The sequence below is a fragment of the Euleptes europaea genome, chromosome 8, assembly GCF_029931775.1.
Source record: "Euleptes europaea isolate rEulEur1 chromosome 8, rEulEur1.hap1, whole genome shotgun sequence".
Lineage (NCBI taxonomy): Eukaryota > Metazoa > Chordata > Lepidosauria > Squamata > Sphaerodactylidae > Euleptes > Euleptes europaea.
In genome coordinates this window covers 58,961,365-58,974,746 of record NC_079319.1, presented here as the reverse complement: position 1 = coordinate 58,974,746, position 13,382 = coordinate 58,961,365, and the positions used below count along the sequence as shown (strand labels likewise).

The following is a 13,382-nucleotide window of genomic DNA, read 5'->3' as shown; positions in this document are numbered from 1 at the left end:
CCTGGATCCTTATTCATGGAAAGTCGGCCCCTCCCTGCATTCCTTGAAGGATTAACTCCTTGAGGGGCACATCTGGGAAAGAGAACTGGGCGTGAGTCCAAAACAAGGTACAGGATTTCACTAATCTGGACAGTCGGTAGGTTGGCAAATCTGTCATCATCATTCAGTGAGAAGAAAAAGTGACACAATGCATTTTGATTGCAAAGAGTACATTTCTCTACATAATTCCACACGTACCACAAAAGACTGCTTTGCCCATCACATCCTGTGATTTCCGCCCCTCCTGTTCAGAAAAGGCAGCGCTCTCAATCTCATTTTCTAATCAAAACTTCATTCCTTAAAATGTAGTTTCTGAACGACAGGTCTTGTAATCCGGCAAAGACAAATGTACTGTATACATCCACATAAGGGAAGCACATACTGATTTATTAGCATCCTGTACTTGTAAATTTCACCAAAGAGGGGCTTCTTTGACCTGCACAGAACTTTAATGAATCTATGAGTTGTCATGCGTTTCATAATATAAAAGCAATACAGGACAGGAGATACTAATGATTATAACAGAAGTACAGCATATGTGACGCGACAGTCAAAGCACACAATGATTTCTCATGCTTTTGTGGGGAATCATTCACCATCAAATTTCTCCATTAACAAGTTATAGCACAAACATTTATATTACGCATGCCCATGAAGAAAAAATGTTGGAGGATTGATGGAAGATTTCCAAGCACATAGGTGGAAGGAGAAAAGTGGGGAGGGGGATCTTCAGTTTTAATCCAGAGATCTCCGCAAAGTTTCCTTGACCCTCCCCCATAAACGCCAAAATCCTACCAGGGGTCAAGGGTTGTGCATGCATGCTACCCTCATGCCACCAAGGGAATTTCCGGAAGCAGAGTACCTTTCACAGTGGCTAGTCTTTGGCAATGTGGGGCTGCATGTCTGAGTGCCTAAAGGGAAGCAAAGAGTCTTCCCAGCCAAGCCCCTACAATGGGTTTAGTTGTGAACTTTGCTCACTCTTCTTGGGAGGGGCTGTGGCTCAGTGGTAGAGCCTCTGCTTGGCATGCAGCAGGTCCCAGGTTCAGTCTCCAGCATCTCCACTTAAAGGGACTAGGCAAGTAGGTGATGTGAAAGACCTCTCTACCTGAGACCCTGGAGAGCCGCTGCTGGTCTGAGCAAACAATACTGACATTGATGGACCTTGATGGCCTAATTCAGTGTAAAGCAGCTTAATGTCTTCAGGTGACACTTTGACACACACCCCAAATACACCAACTGTTCTCCTCCTATGTAAGGCTTAATTAATTCTTTTCCCTCTACCACCTACTTTTGTATAGAAATATGATACCGGCTTTATTTGAAAGAGAACTTCCACTATATTAAAGTGAATAGCATAGATGCAAAGTACCACCAGCCTCTTTACATGTGTATAAGAGAGGAGTGGGCTACTCTGTGAACCTCTAATAGTCCTTTTCCTTCCTTCCTTCCTTCCTTCCTTCCTTCCTTCCTTCCTTCCTTCCTTCCTTCCTTCCTTCCTTCCTTCCTTCCTTCCTTCCTTCCCTCCCTCCCTCCTTCCTTCCTTCCTTCCTTCCTTCCTTCCTTCCTTCCTTCCTTCCTTCCTTCCTTCCTTCCTTCCTTCCTTCCTTCCTTCAGTGGTACAGCTCCTAGCCAATAGGCTGTGAGCTAACTACACTGAACCGCTGGGCAGAATTTTTAAAATTATTTTATTTCATATACGTTATTTAATTGTATATATGTTCTTTAAATTATCCTTGTGTCTCTTAAATTCAAACAAACCCAAAATAAATTTCACTTCTGGAACTGTGATAGATGGATCACAACTACCCAGCAGAAATTGTAGCTTATTAGCTACTGGCATGTCTATATCAGGAATTAATAGATTGATCAGCTGTGTTCTTAAGTGCTTATATCTTCTACAGTAAAATAAGACATGCTCCGTGGTTTCAATAGAACCAGTTCCACATCCACATAGATGCGCAGGGTAGGGTGAACCTCGCATGAACACATGAAGCTGTGTTATACTGAATCAGATCCTTGGTTTATCAAAGGCAGTATTGTCTACTCAGACCGGCAGCTGCTCTCCAGGGTCTTAGGCACAGGTCTTTAACATCACCTACTTGCCTAGTCCCTTTAACTGGAGATGTCGGGGATTGAACCTGGGACCTGCTGCATGCCAAGCAGATGCTCTACCACCGAGCCACAGCCCCTCCCCACATCCACACAGATGCTCGGAGTAGAGTGAACCTCTAATAGTAATTCCTTCCATGATGCTGAATTCTGCCCTCACTCCAAAAAAAAATGAAAGCACACATGTTCCTTCCACTTATGCTGTGTCTGAACTGAACACATATATGCCTCCCCAACCATTCAGGTGACAGTGCTTCCAAGCTGTAAGACTCAGGCATATCTGTCCTGATTTTCAGCATGATTTCCCCAGATCCATCGATTACTCTTTGTTGCCATCATTCATTATACCTGTTTGCTGCATGATTAGCAAATCCATATGGCATGGAATGAGTGGCAGAGTGCCACACAGCTGAGCAAGTACTTAGCGATGTCAAAGTCGTCAAAAAGACAATGATAACTCAACAGAATCACATACCGTTTGAGTTAACATGTCTTTGTTGGTTATAGCATCCCTACACAAGCCATAAATATAGGGGGCTAAAGCCTTATACCCCCGGGAACCATCCCACAAAATAAATAAACGTTAGAAAGGTAAAGAAAAAAGAATAACCGGAGGTAGTCAAGACAGAGCATAGAAGCATTTGCAAGACTCCAAAACTATCTACTTTGCCACACATAAAAACAGCTAACTGTTAATATCATGAAAAGCAGTAACTGAACTAAGTAAGTTGTTTTACTTATTGGCACTAATTAGTTTTGTGAACTGCTTATTGCTGATGTTTTAATGATTATAGATTATTATTTATAGTTTTATTGCTAATACATCAAACCTTTCCACCCTGCAGACTACCTTGGATTCCTGGAAGTATCCAAATATCGAAGGGCCTTTACTCTTGTGCATTTCAGTGCCTTACCTTCAGCTCTCCTGGAAGGCAGGTATCTCCATAATCCCTTTCACCAATGACTATGCCCATGCAAAACAGAGACAGTGGAAACGATAGAACATGTTCTGCTGCAATGTTCCTTCTACAATGACATAAGATCGTAGTACAGTCTCCCCATATTGTCATCCTTTCCTGGGAGATCGGAAGAAGCTAAAGTTTCCCTCCTCTTAGCAGACTCCTCTCGGGAGATAACCACTCAAGTAGCCAAATTTTGCCTCCGGTCTAGTGGGATTCGTAAACGGCTAATTGAAAACCTTTCCCCATAGAAGATCTTTCCTCCTCTTCTTCAAATCATTCTTCCCAGAATCATCAACTTTTATTATTTTATTTTATTATTGTAACCTAACTTTGATTTTTACTGAGAGCTGATATTGTATCGAAATAAAACTTGACTTGACGTTATTGCTAATGAAATTGTTATGTTTTATGTTGTTAGCCACCCTGAGCCTGGCTTCGGCTGGGGATAGAGGGCGGGGTAGAAATTTATAAATAAATAAATAAAAAGTAAATAAAGAGGTCTGAGTACAGATTGGGGGGGAGGCAAATTATCTCTATAATCACCACCCTTGAACCCCAAGAGCAATAATTCCAAATCCTTTAGACATGCATCACCTGAAATCAAGGGATGTAACAGCATACAGTGCATGCAAGTTAAGTCCTCTCTTTTGCTTTTTGCCTCTCTCCCTAAAGCCTAGTAAATAGACAAGTTTCAATTGAAATCACTATTGACCTGTTACCAGCAACAGAGGGCCTTTTCTCTGGCCTGGTGAAGTATAATCTGCATTGATTGTTATCTGATTAGAGGCGAATGCAGCCCGGCTTCCCCCAGTCACTTAAACCAGCATCTTACTGTTCGTCCTTAGAGACCACAGCTTCACTCAGGCAGAGAGTGTCTAGACAGTATTCATGATCCATCTGTCTGGCACAGCCAGGCTGATGGCAAACTCTATTAGAACTGAAATAATTTTTTCTCTCTCCTCCTCCTCCTCCATCTCCTTTCCCTCTGTGAAGCAGTAATCTGACACTGAAAATTACTATCATTGTTGCAATTCTCAAAATAGCGGTGCCAGACTTTCATTAACATCTATTCTAGACTACTAAATATTTAAAAGAAAATGGAAGAGTCACCCCTGTTGTAGGATAGCCCCAGAACACCTGGAAGAAACCTCCCCCCCCAAAAAAAAAATCAAAATGGAAATGGGAGACGGATGTTGCTGATACCATTCCAGTAAACCTGAGAGCCACTTCAAATTCTACCTTTTTTGCTTCATAGAGATAATCTTGAGTTTACTGTAAATATGTAACAAGTTTACTATAACGTGGTACAGGCGCACACACAAAATCAGCTAGCCAGCTGGAGCATGAAGCAGCTGCGCAATCCATGTACTTGTGGCACAATACACATGTGCTATAACAAAGAGCTGATTGTTCCAAATATTGAAGAATGCACCTCATATTTTTAGCCATTCCCTTACATCAGCTCTTCACGTACACAATATATATAGTGACTCAACCAACCTGGACACTTCACAGATGCTTTCAATACTTGAAGATGTGAAATAAATAGGCTTTGCTGAGATTTTAAAAGTGAACTTTTTCAATGCAGTGTAGAATTTCTAATCCTATTGAAATGCATGAAGAAACACTTATGGTCAGGGAACAGGTTACTTACCATGAGGGTCCCTTCTGTTTGAAAGCATAATTTTGTCCCACCCTATGGGGGGGGCATATTTACACCTTTATTGGTGCACACTGAAACTGCAAAATGATTTTTGTAGTGTTTGTTTCATAGTGTGTAGTACTTAAGAGTGTCAGACTGGGATCTGGGAGACCCAGTTCAAATCCCCATTCTGCCATGGAAGCTTGCTGGGGGACCTTGGTCCAGTCACATGCTGCCAGCCTAACCTATCTCACAGGGTTGTTGTGAGGGCAAAATGGAGGAGAGGAGAATGATGTAAGCTGTTTTGGGTTCCCATTGGAGGAAAAGGTGTTTACATGAATAAATTAATATTCGGGTGTTTTAACTATTATTTAACATGCTCTGTTACAATTTTCAAGTTCAACAAATCTGTTCTTCTATTGTTTTATGTATAGTTGTTGTTTTTCTTTCATGTTTGGCTACAGAAGATTCTGAACTGTGGTTGGGGGTTTTATCCTGGGAGGTGACCGTGTATTTATTTTATTTAGATATTTATAGCCTGTTTTTCTCTCCAATTGGAGACTTATAACACTGTTCTCTCCCCCTCCAGTTTTCCTTCAAAACAACAACCTTGTAAGGTTAGGCTGAAAGTGAGCGATGGGCCCATGGTCACTGTGACTTGCATGGCAGAGTGGGGACTCGAACTGGTAGTCCGAAGCTCTAACCACTATACCACACTGGCTCTCATTATCACTGCAACCAGCTTCCTGCCCTCAGATCCATATTAGAAGGTAAGAGATTCAAAACAGATAAAAGGAAGTATTTTTTTCACACAACGCATAGTTAAATTGTGGAACTCCCTGCCCCCAAATGGGGTGATGGCCGCCAAATTGGAAGGCTTTAAGAGGGGAGTGGACATGTTCATGGAGGAAAGGGGTATTCATGGCTACTAGTTAAAATGGATACCAGTCATGATGCAGACCTATTCTCTCCAGGAACAGAGGAGCATGCCTATTATCTTAGGAGCTGTGGAACACAGGCAGGATGGTGCTGCTGCAGTCATCTTGTTTGGGGGCTTCCTAGAGGCAGCACAAGGCCTACAAAACTTCTTGTATACAGTTACACATATGTATGCCCCACTGATTTCTATGGACCATAAAGGGAAAAAATAAGGGCTGTAAACCTCCTTAAAGTGTTGGCAACTTCATGTGTAAGAATATCATATGCTCCAACCGTCCCTATTTCCCAGGCTAGTGCTGCCCTTATTTTGTCCATTATTTTTCCTGTTGGTCATACCTTCTAAAGTTTTTAATGTGAGATACTAGAGTACCTATTCATCAGAATTCAGCTCCTTCTCTGAATACTGTAGAAATTAAATCTCAGAGAATAAACTCATCTAAACTCTACTGCAAGTGCATGTAAATGAAGGCGCATGAACACTAAATTGCCATACAGTGTACAGCCTGCCATTTTATGCACTGCAGATGCCTGCTGAAACATATTTTGAACTGAATCTTAGGACGTTTCAAAATATGTCTACAATAAGACCAACACCTTTCTGGCTTTCAAATCAATAAAACTCAGGCTGTTGCAGAGTACAGGAATACAACATGCAATAGAGGAAGTACAGCCTTCAGTAACATGAAACGGACGAGTTTCAACAGTGATCCTTGGTACAAGAATCAGGGCATTACAAATGTGTGCTGATTTTCATCTGTGAATTGTCAGAGGATAGGGAAGCAGTGTTCCAAATCACTAAGTTAATGCTAGCACTCCAGGTTGATAACCAACTCCAACTATTTTTTGCAGGGGTGTTGTTATTAACTGTGTTCTTTCGCATAGCAATTAAGTAAAACAAAGGCTGATTTTGTACTGGTCAGGCTGGTAGTTTTCTCTCTCACTCCAGATTTCCGCTAGTCAATAAGCTATTTTAAGTTTGCATAAATTTAAATTAGTTAACATTTTACATGAAGACTGTCCCTTTCTCCCTCATTAAAGGTGGCAACCCTTCCTAACAAATATCCATTTATCTATAAATCGGTGGTCTTAATAAGCAGTTGGCCTATTCAACTAATTCTAATAAAATTTTCTGTGTGCAGCCTCCGATGGATGCAAAATATTCCACAGGGGCTATTTCAGTATAAAAGTCACATGACACTATATGGCCAAATTTCGTGGTTATAGAAGAGCAAATCCCTTATTCATCAAAGCATTCCTACTGTAAATCAGCAGAGGATCCAATCAGGTCCCAGTACTTCAAGCACACAAATTAACTTTGCACACCTGAGCAGTCCCATAGCAGCAAAGATGCAAAGATCTTTTGTAGGATTGTAGCCTGGGGCCGGAACAGCACAGAAGAAAAAGCTTGCAGTCTGTCAACAGAACAATCTTTTTTCTTGGGATGGGAGAAATCAAACAACAGAGAGTTCCACAATACTTTTATTGAATTAATTCTTTCTCCCCCCAACCATAACCTAGTTCTTTAAAGTTACTTGCAGAGCGGTTTCAAACCTCACCAATAATAAGCAAATTTTATTTTTCCTCTCACTCAGACTACATTTGCATAATCGAGAACGGCATGCCATGACCTAAAAAGAAAGTGAATTTATGTTCCCGACAGTGGACGATTATGAAAAGGAGCTATAAAACTATATTGACATATTTGTTTTCCTTGCATTCAAGCTGTGAGGAATATTGACTGTGTCTCTTTGCCCCTCATTTTGTGTGGTATTGTGGATGGGTCTGAGCAATTATTTTGAAATGCCGAGCTTTACCACTATGAAAGCATAACGCAGCAAAAGTAATAAGGAGGGATGATGAAAAATCTTTACCGCTCCTGCTATCGCTGGACTTTGGCATTAAGTACCCCCCACATACAACAAAGCGATCTAATGGAACAGTACAGAATGCTGCAATTAAAGTAACTAACTCAATGCATCAATTAATGATACACTTTATTGTCCAGTACTTAGCTATTCTAGTAAGTAAAAGATGCTGAACAAGCTGTTGTATCCCCCACCGCACCTGGCCTGATGCTATCAACATGGAAAGTGCTTAAAAAACATCTGGAGCATAACGGAAGGGGAGTCCACGTCTGCACAAAATCAAGCATTCTATGCAGATCAGCTCCAATCCAATAGAACACACATGGAGCAGGCTTTAAAGGAAACTGGAGTCCCGCATTCAGGTGTTTGGCAGGGAAAGTGGAGCAGGAAAAAAGCCCTCTGTCTAGCTCCCTGCTGAACAGCTGATCAGAAAATTATAGCCGATAGCAAAAATACACTTTTTGTAAAGAGCTCCATATGCAACAGCCAAAGCTGTTGAGTCAGGAAGGAGAACACATAAACACATGAAGCTGCCTTATACTGAATCAGACCCTTGGTCCATCAAAGTGGGTACTGTCTACTCAGACCGGCAGCGCCTCACCAGGGTCTCAGGCAGGGGCCTTTCACAACACCTACCTGTCTCCAACTGGAGATGTTGGGGATTGAACCTGGGACCTTCTGAATGCCAAGTAGATGCTCTACCACTGAGCCACATCCCTCCCCCAGAGAAGCATACATGCATTCTCATATGGGTCTGTAACTCCCCACCTAGCTGGCCTGCTTTTACACATGAACAATCACAAGCAGTACAGAGAAATAATAAATATAGTATCTTCGACAAAAGAAATGTATTAAATAAAATAATCATAATAGGAAAGGTTTCATTCGAATAAGAACATCATCAATATATCTAATTATCAACGTTACCCTGTCTGTGGATACTTAAATCGAGAGGCTGGGGCCAGAAACAGAATACAGACCTTTCTACAAACCTGGAAAAAGCTCTAGGTATGCAAAAAAATCTAAAATAACAAAACACCAACCCTGAGGGGTGTTAAATCCTCTCAAAATAGCAGAAGCAGTTTTAAGAAATGAATGCCACCTCAGTGTCCATTGTGGCTGTTACTATGCAGCCACAAAAGTACGGCAAAGCCTTGGTTTCTGTCAGTAAAAAGGAAGAGGGCAAGGCCCTTACCAGGGCTGTTTTGGCCTTTGAGGGAAGACTCATGGGGGCCAGGCCTATCAGCAACTACTGGGCAACTTGCTACCACCTGACTTGCATGACTCACCGACCCTGGCTGCTTGATACTGTTCAAGAACAGCCATCCCATGAAAGCCAGTGGGGTGTAGTGATCGAAGTGTCAGACCAAGAGCTGAGAGACTCGGGTTCAAATCCTCACACTGAGTGACCTTGGGTCACACATTCTCAGCCCAACTTACCTCACAGAGTTGTTGTGAGGATAAAATGGAGGAGAGAAGAATAATGTAAGCTGCTTTGGGTCCCCATTGGGGAGAAAGGTAGTGTATAAATGAAGTAAATATTAAATATAGCTGAAGATGGGGGGCTGATAAAAGGTTGGTGGCAAGGAGGAAAGGAAACAGTAACGTTGCCAGGTCCCTCTTTGCCACCGACAGGTGATTTTTGGGGTGGAGGCTGAGAAAGGCGGGATCTGGGGAGGGACTTCAATGTCATAGTGTCCATTTGCCAAAGTGGTCATTTTCTCCAGGTGAACTGATCTCTATCAGCTGGAGATCAGTTGTAATAGCAAGAGATCTCCAGCTAGTACCTGGAGGTTGACAATCCTAGAAACAGGGGAAAGGATACATGAGCTGCCAAAAGGAGGGAAAAGAATAAATAATATGGAGAGGGGGTTACAGGGAAACCTATGCCCCCCCCCAAACAAGTGATTACGGATTTCCTACTGTGCCACTGGGCTCAGCATCCATAGGGTTCCCAGCTCTGGGTTGAGAAACATCTGGAGATTTCAGGGAGCCTGAGGAGGGTGGGGCTTGGAGAAGGAAGGGAGCTCAATGCCATACAGTCCAACTGCCAAAGCAGCCATTTTCTCCAGGGGGACTGATCTCTGTTGCCTGGAGATCAGTCATAATAGCAGGAGATCTCCAGCCACCACCTGGAGGTTGGCAACCCTAGGCATTCAGCGATGCAAAACTAGGCCAGCAGCCAGAACCACACAGAGTTTTCCCAGGGAGAGGATGCTGAGGGAGAAAAGGGGGTAAAGCTGAAGACCTAGGTAGGCGGATAAAGATAGGAGAGCTGGAGAAGGAACCAGGAAAAAGGAGGGGCTTACAGGGGCGAGAAAGAGGAAATCGTGGGGGAGGAAAAAATGAGACGCCCCGTACAAGTTATTGCAGGTCCCCTGCTTGTTAGGGCTTTAAAAGGAAGAAGTCTGCACAATCTCATCTAATCTTAAACAAACATTTAAATATTATAGGCACACTTACAACTTGTTTAGGTAATGATGATAGGACAACGTTCATTTTCTAAAATAATTTTTCTGACAAAAGAATTTTCTAACAGATTGCATTACTAAAGGCAAAACCACACACCTATAGGGCAGCTGTGACTTGAAGCACTTTTTGCCAACCTGGGCTGTCTCCTCTACCAGAAGACAGAAATGGCCACTCCGTTGTCATTCATGCCCTAGTGACCTCTAGACTATTGTTCTGCATGGAGTTGTCAAAAAAGATGGCTCAGAAACTGCAGCTTGAGCAAAACACTGCAACCAGGCTGATAACAGGCAAAAGTAGGCAAAATAGCATGACCCCTACTCTTTTACTGAGTCCAGGATGCTGGCTTTATCATATAGAATCCTGAATTTCTAGGTTCTAGGTCCAGGTATTCTCATGGAGCACCTGCTCATGAACTGTCCTGAAACCTGACATTGGCAGGTGAAGGGCCTGTCCCAGCTACCAAATTATCTGAAGCAAGGCTGGTCTCTATAGAGCGCTGGGTTTTTTTCCCCCAATAGCTGACCAAGAACCACAAAGTTTCTCCTCAAATCTCTGTTAGCCTTCTACAAATCAGATTTTTTCCCCGTGTGGCTTTTGGGAATTGACACTCCAACCAGTTGATTCTTCTGTCCATATCACACTGGGTGGTTTGTACCTATTTTAATGTGTTTTCTGAATACAGAATTTATATGATATTTTAACTTTTTTTAAAAAAAATATGTAACAGTTTTAACTACATGCCACTTTGAAAACATTTGATGAAAAGTACAGGCATCCGGACTCAGTCAGAAGGTCCATGGACAAGGATCCCATTTTCCTTCTATCCAGGTATCAGCATCACCTTCAGTACTTCTGGATCCCTCAGACAAGGCATCATCACAGCTGACCCCACCCCCCAACCTGGAAGAGGTAGGGTGAACCACCTGAGGATACTTTGACGTTGCCACTGACTTTCTTGGATGCTCAACAGCAAGTAGGAGAGGCATTCTTTGTCAGTCTTGGAACCTAGCAAATGTAACCTCGCCATGTTCTGGGAACCTGCCAGAATATGTTCTGAAAGCTGCCATAGCAAATGTTGGCAGCTTTCAAATAAAAGGTAATGCCATCTAAACCATTCCTCTAGCCTCAGGCCCATGTCAATGCCCCCAGTCTTTTCTCTGCCATGTAACCACATACCTTCTAAGAGGCAGCTAGGCTCAATTCTAATACAGAATGTCTATCATATAAGTTGCTTTTACATACATAGGTTTATCAGCAAATTGGGGGGGGGCACAAGACGCATCCTTGAAACATTTTCCTTCAGATCAATTACTCAGCACAGAGAATTCATACTCTACCTCGCAAGGATTTTATTTCACGCATTATAACAACGAAAACTCGGTGAAGAACGCAAAAAAAAGGCTTGATTTTATACTACGTACAGTGTCATGTTGTTACGGCATAGTGTATATCCTATATTCCTTTGGGTTTTAGAAGCTTGGTTCTGATCACTATATTGCAACTAGATAATTCTCAACTCTTCTTCAGACAAATCTGCTTTATGAAAAGTATTCACCAGTTACCGAGGGGGGTTCAGCACCACAGACTCTCTTTTTTTTTTTTGGTGCAATGCTCAGTCATCCTTTTTCTATATTCAGCAGATTGATGAATCACAACACTTAAGTGGATGTTGTGCCATTAAAATAATTCACCTTGGCCAAACTGGCTACTTTATTATCTTAGAGGGCTAGCTTTCCCTTCCTACAGCATAAAGGGTGATCCACTACTAACTTTCCACTCTTCTACACATTAACATCGACAGTGAAAAGAGTTGCATTGTGGATGTTTCCTGTCACAGGATAAGACACCACTGCTGACCTATATACAAATTAATTTACGAAGCTCTAATGCACTGAGGAAAAACATAAATCTGAGACAACGAATACCATCTGAAAATCATTTTTTCCCCCTCCACATTCAAGGAAACAAGGAAAATCTGCAAGCCTGTTATTTATACGATTTCCTCATTCAGTCCCTAGAAGACATGTACATTGGGGATTCTGTCTTCCCTTCTGCTTTGAAACAGTTCTCTGCCCTTTTATGAAATGAGGAGTAGTAGTTATGGGGCTACAGGACAAGAGGCATAGAGTTCACAACCCAGTGTCTGGTGTACATTTCCCATACTAAAGGCACAAAAATACATGAGTAAATTAGGAGATAAACCAAAGCAGTATAGGGCTAGAACCAATGAAAAAAATCCATGCTGAAAAGCCTTACTTTTTTATCTTCCATCAATGGTGAAAGAAATAATGGGGGGGGGGGGAGGGAACCAACATCTTGCAAACTTCATTAAAAGCTTTTCCAAAAGCATATGAAGTAGAACAAAATCCAAAGGAAATGTCTGAATTGGCAGGCAAGGGGCAAGTACTTACAGCTGAAGATGCTTGGAGGCGGATGCTCTGTTACAAGCAGACAGTTCTCTTCATCACTGTTGTCCCCACAATCATTTTGTTGGTTACAGACCAGTGAGCCAAGATACAAGCACTTGCCACTGGTGCAGGTGAATTTGCACTCTGAAAAGCACAACAAAAGAAAAGGTCGTGTGAGTAGATAACTATTTTCTGTCTCATTGAATATCAGTGTGGCAGGAGCAGGTGTCAAAAACAAATACACTTGAATTCAGTTGCATTTGTTGATCATGATGGTAAAGGTTTCTTTAATATTATTTGAATCTTGAATCACACAGTACAATGTTGTTTAATAAATCACAACAAAGGAACACTGAAACTGCACAAGAAATTTAAAAATGGAAAAATACAGCAGAACTAGATTAGTCGTTTATCCTTTGAACTGCCCCCATTTCCAACAAATGTTTTCTGCACATTTAGTGGCAGAGATGATACAATCCCCCTCAGACAACTTCAGGCAAGGAAGGAATCAATGCAGGTAAGGAAGAAATAACAGCCGCCTGGTAGCACAGCCAATGAGGTGACTGAGAAGGGGATGCTACTAAAAGCCATCCTGTGAGGTCAGTGTAGGGTTGCCAACCTCCAGGTACTAGCTGGACATCTCCTGCTATTACAACTGATCACCTGGAGAAAATGGCCACTTTGGCAATTGGACTCTATGGCTTTGAAGTCCCTCCCCTCCCCAAACCCTGCCCTCCTCAGGCTGGAGATCAGTTGTAATAGCAAGAGATCTCCAGCTAGTACCTGGAGGTTGGTAATCCTAGCAGCTCCCCACGAGGTCATTCCTGAGCGTCCAGTCTCTCTTTCTCTGGTTAAGTGGGGTGGGCTAGCAAATGAGAATCAAGACGTGGGACCACTCCCAAAATGATGCCAGTATTCAGTACTGGTGAGTACCATTTCCCTCTCC

At 42.3% G+C, this 13,382-nt stretch overlaps 1 protein-coding gene across 1 annotated transcript in view; it reads right to left on the bottom strand.

Moving 5' to 3' along the window:
- The window catches only part of LDLRAD4 (low density lipoprotein receptor class A domain containing 4), a 168,309-nt gene extending 155,729 nt beyond the window's left edge, over positions 1-12,580 (bottom strand). Inside the window, exon 1 of the mRNA XM_056854690.1 lies at positions 12,440-12,580. The gene's annotated coding sequence lies outside the window, so the exon portion shown is untranslated. The remainder of the gene's footprint in view (positions 1-12,439) is intronic.
- Between the last annotated feature and the right edge of the window lie 802 nt (positions 12,581-13,382).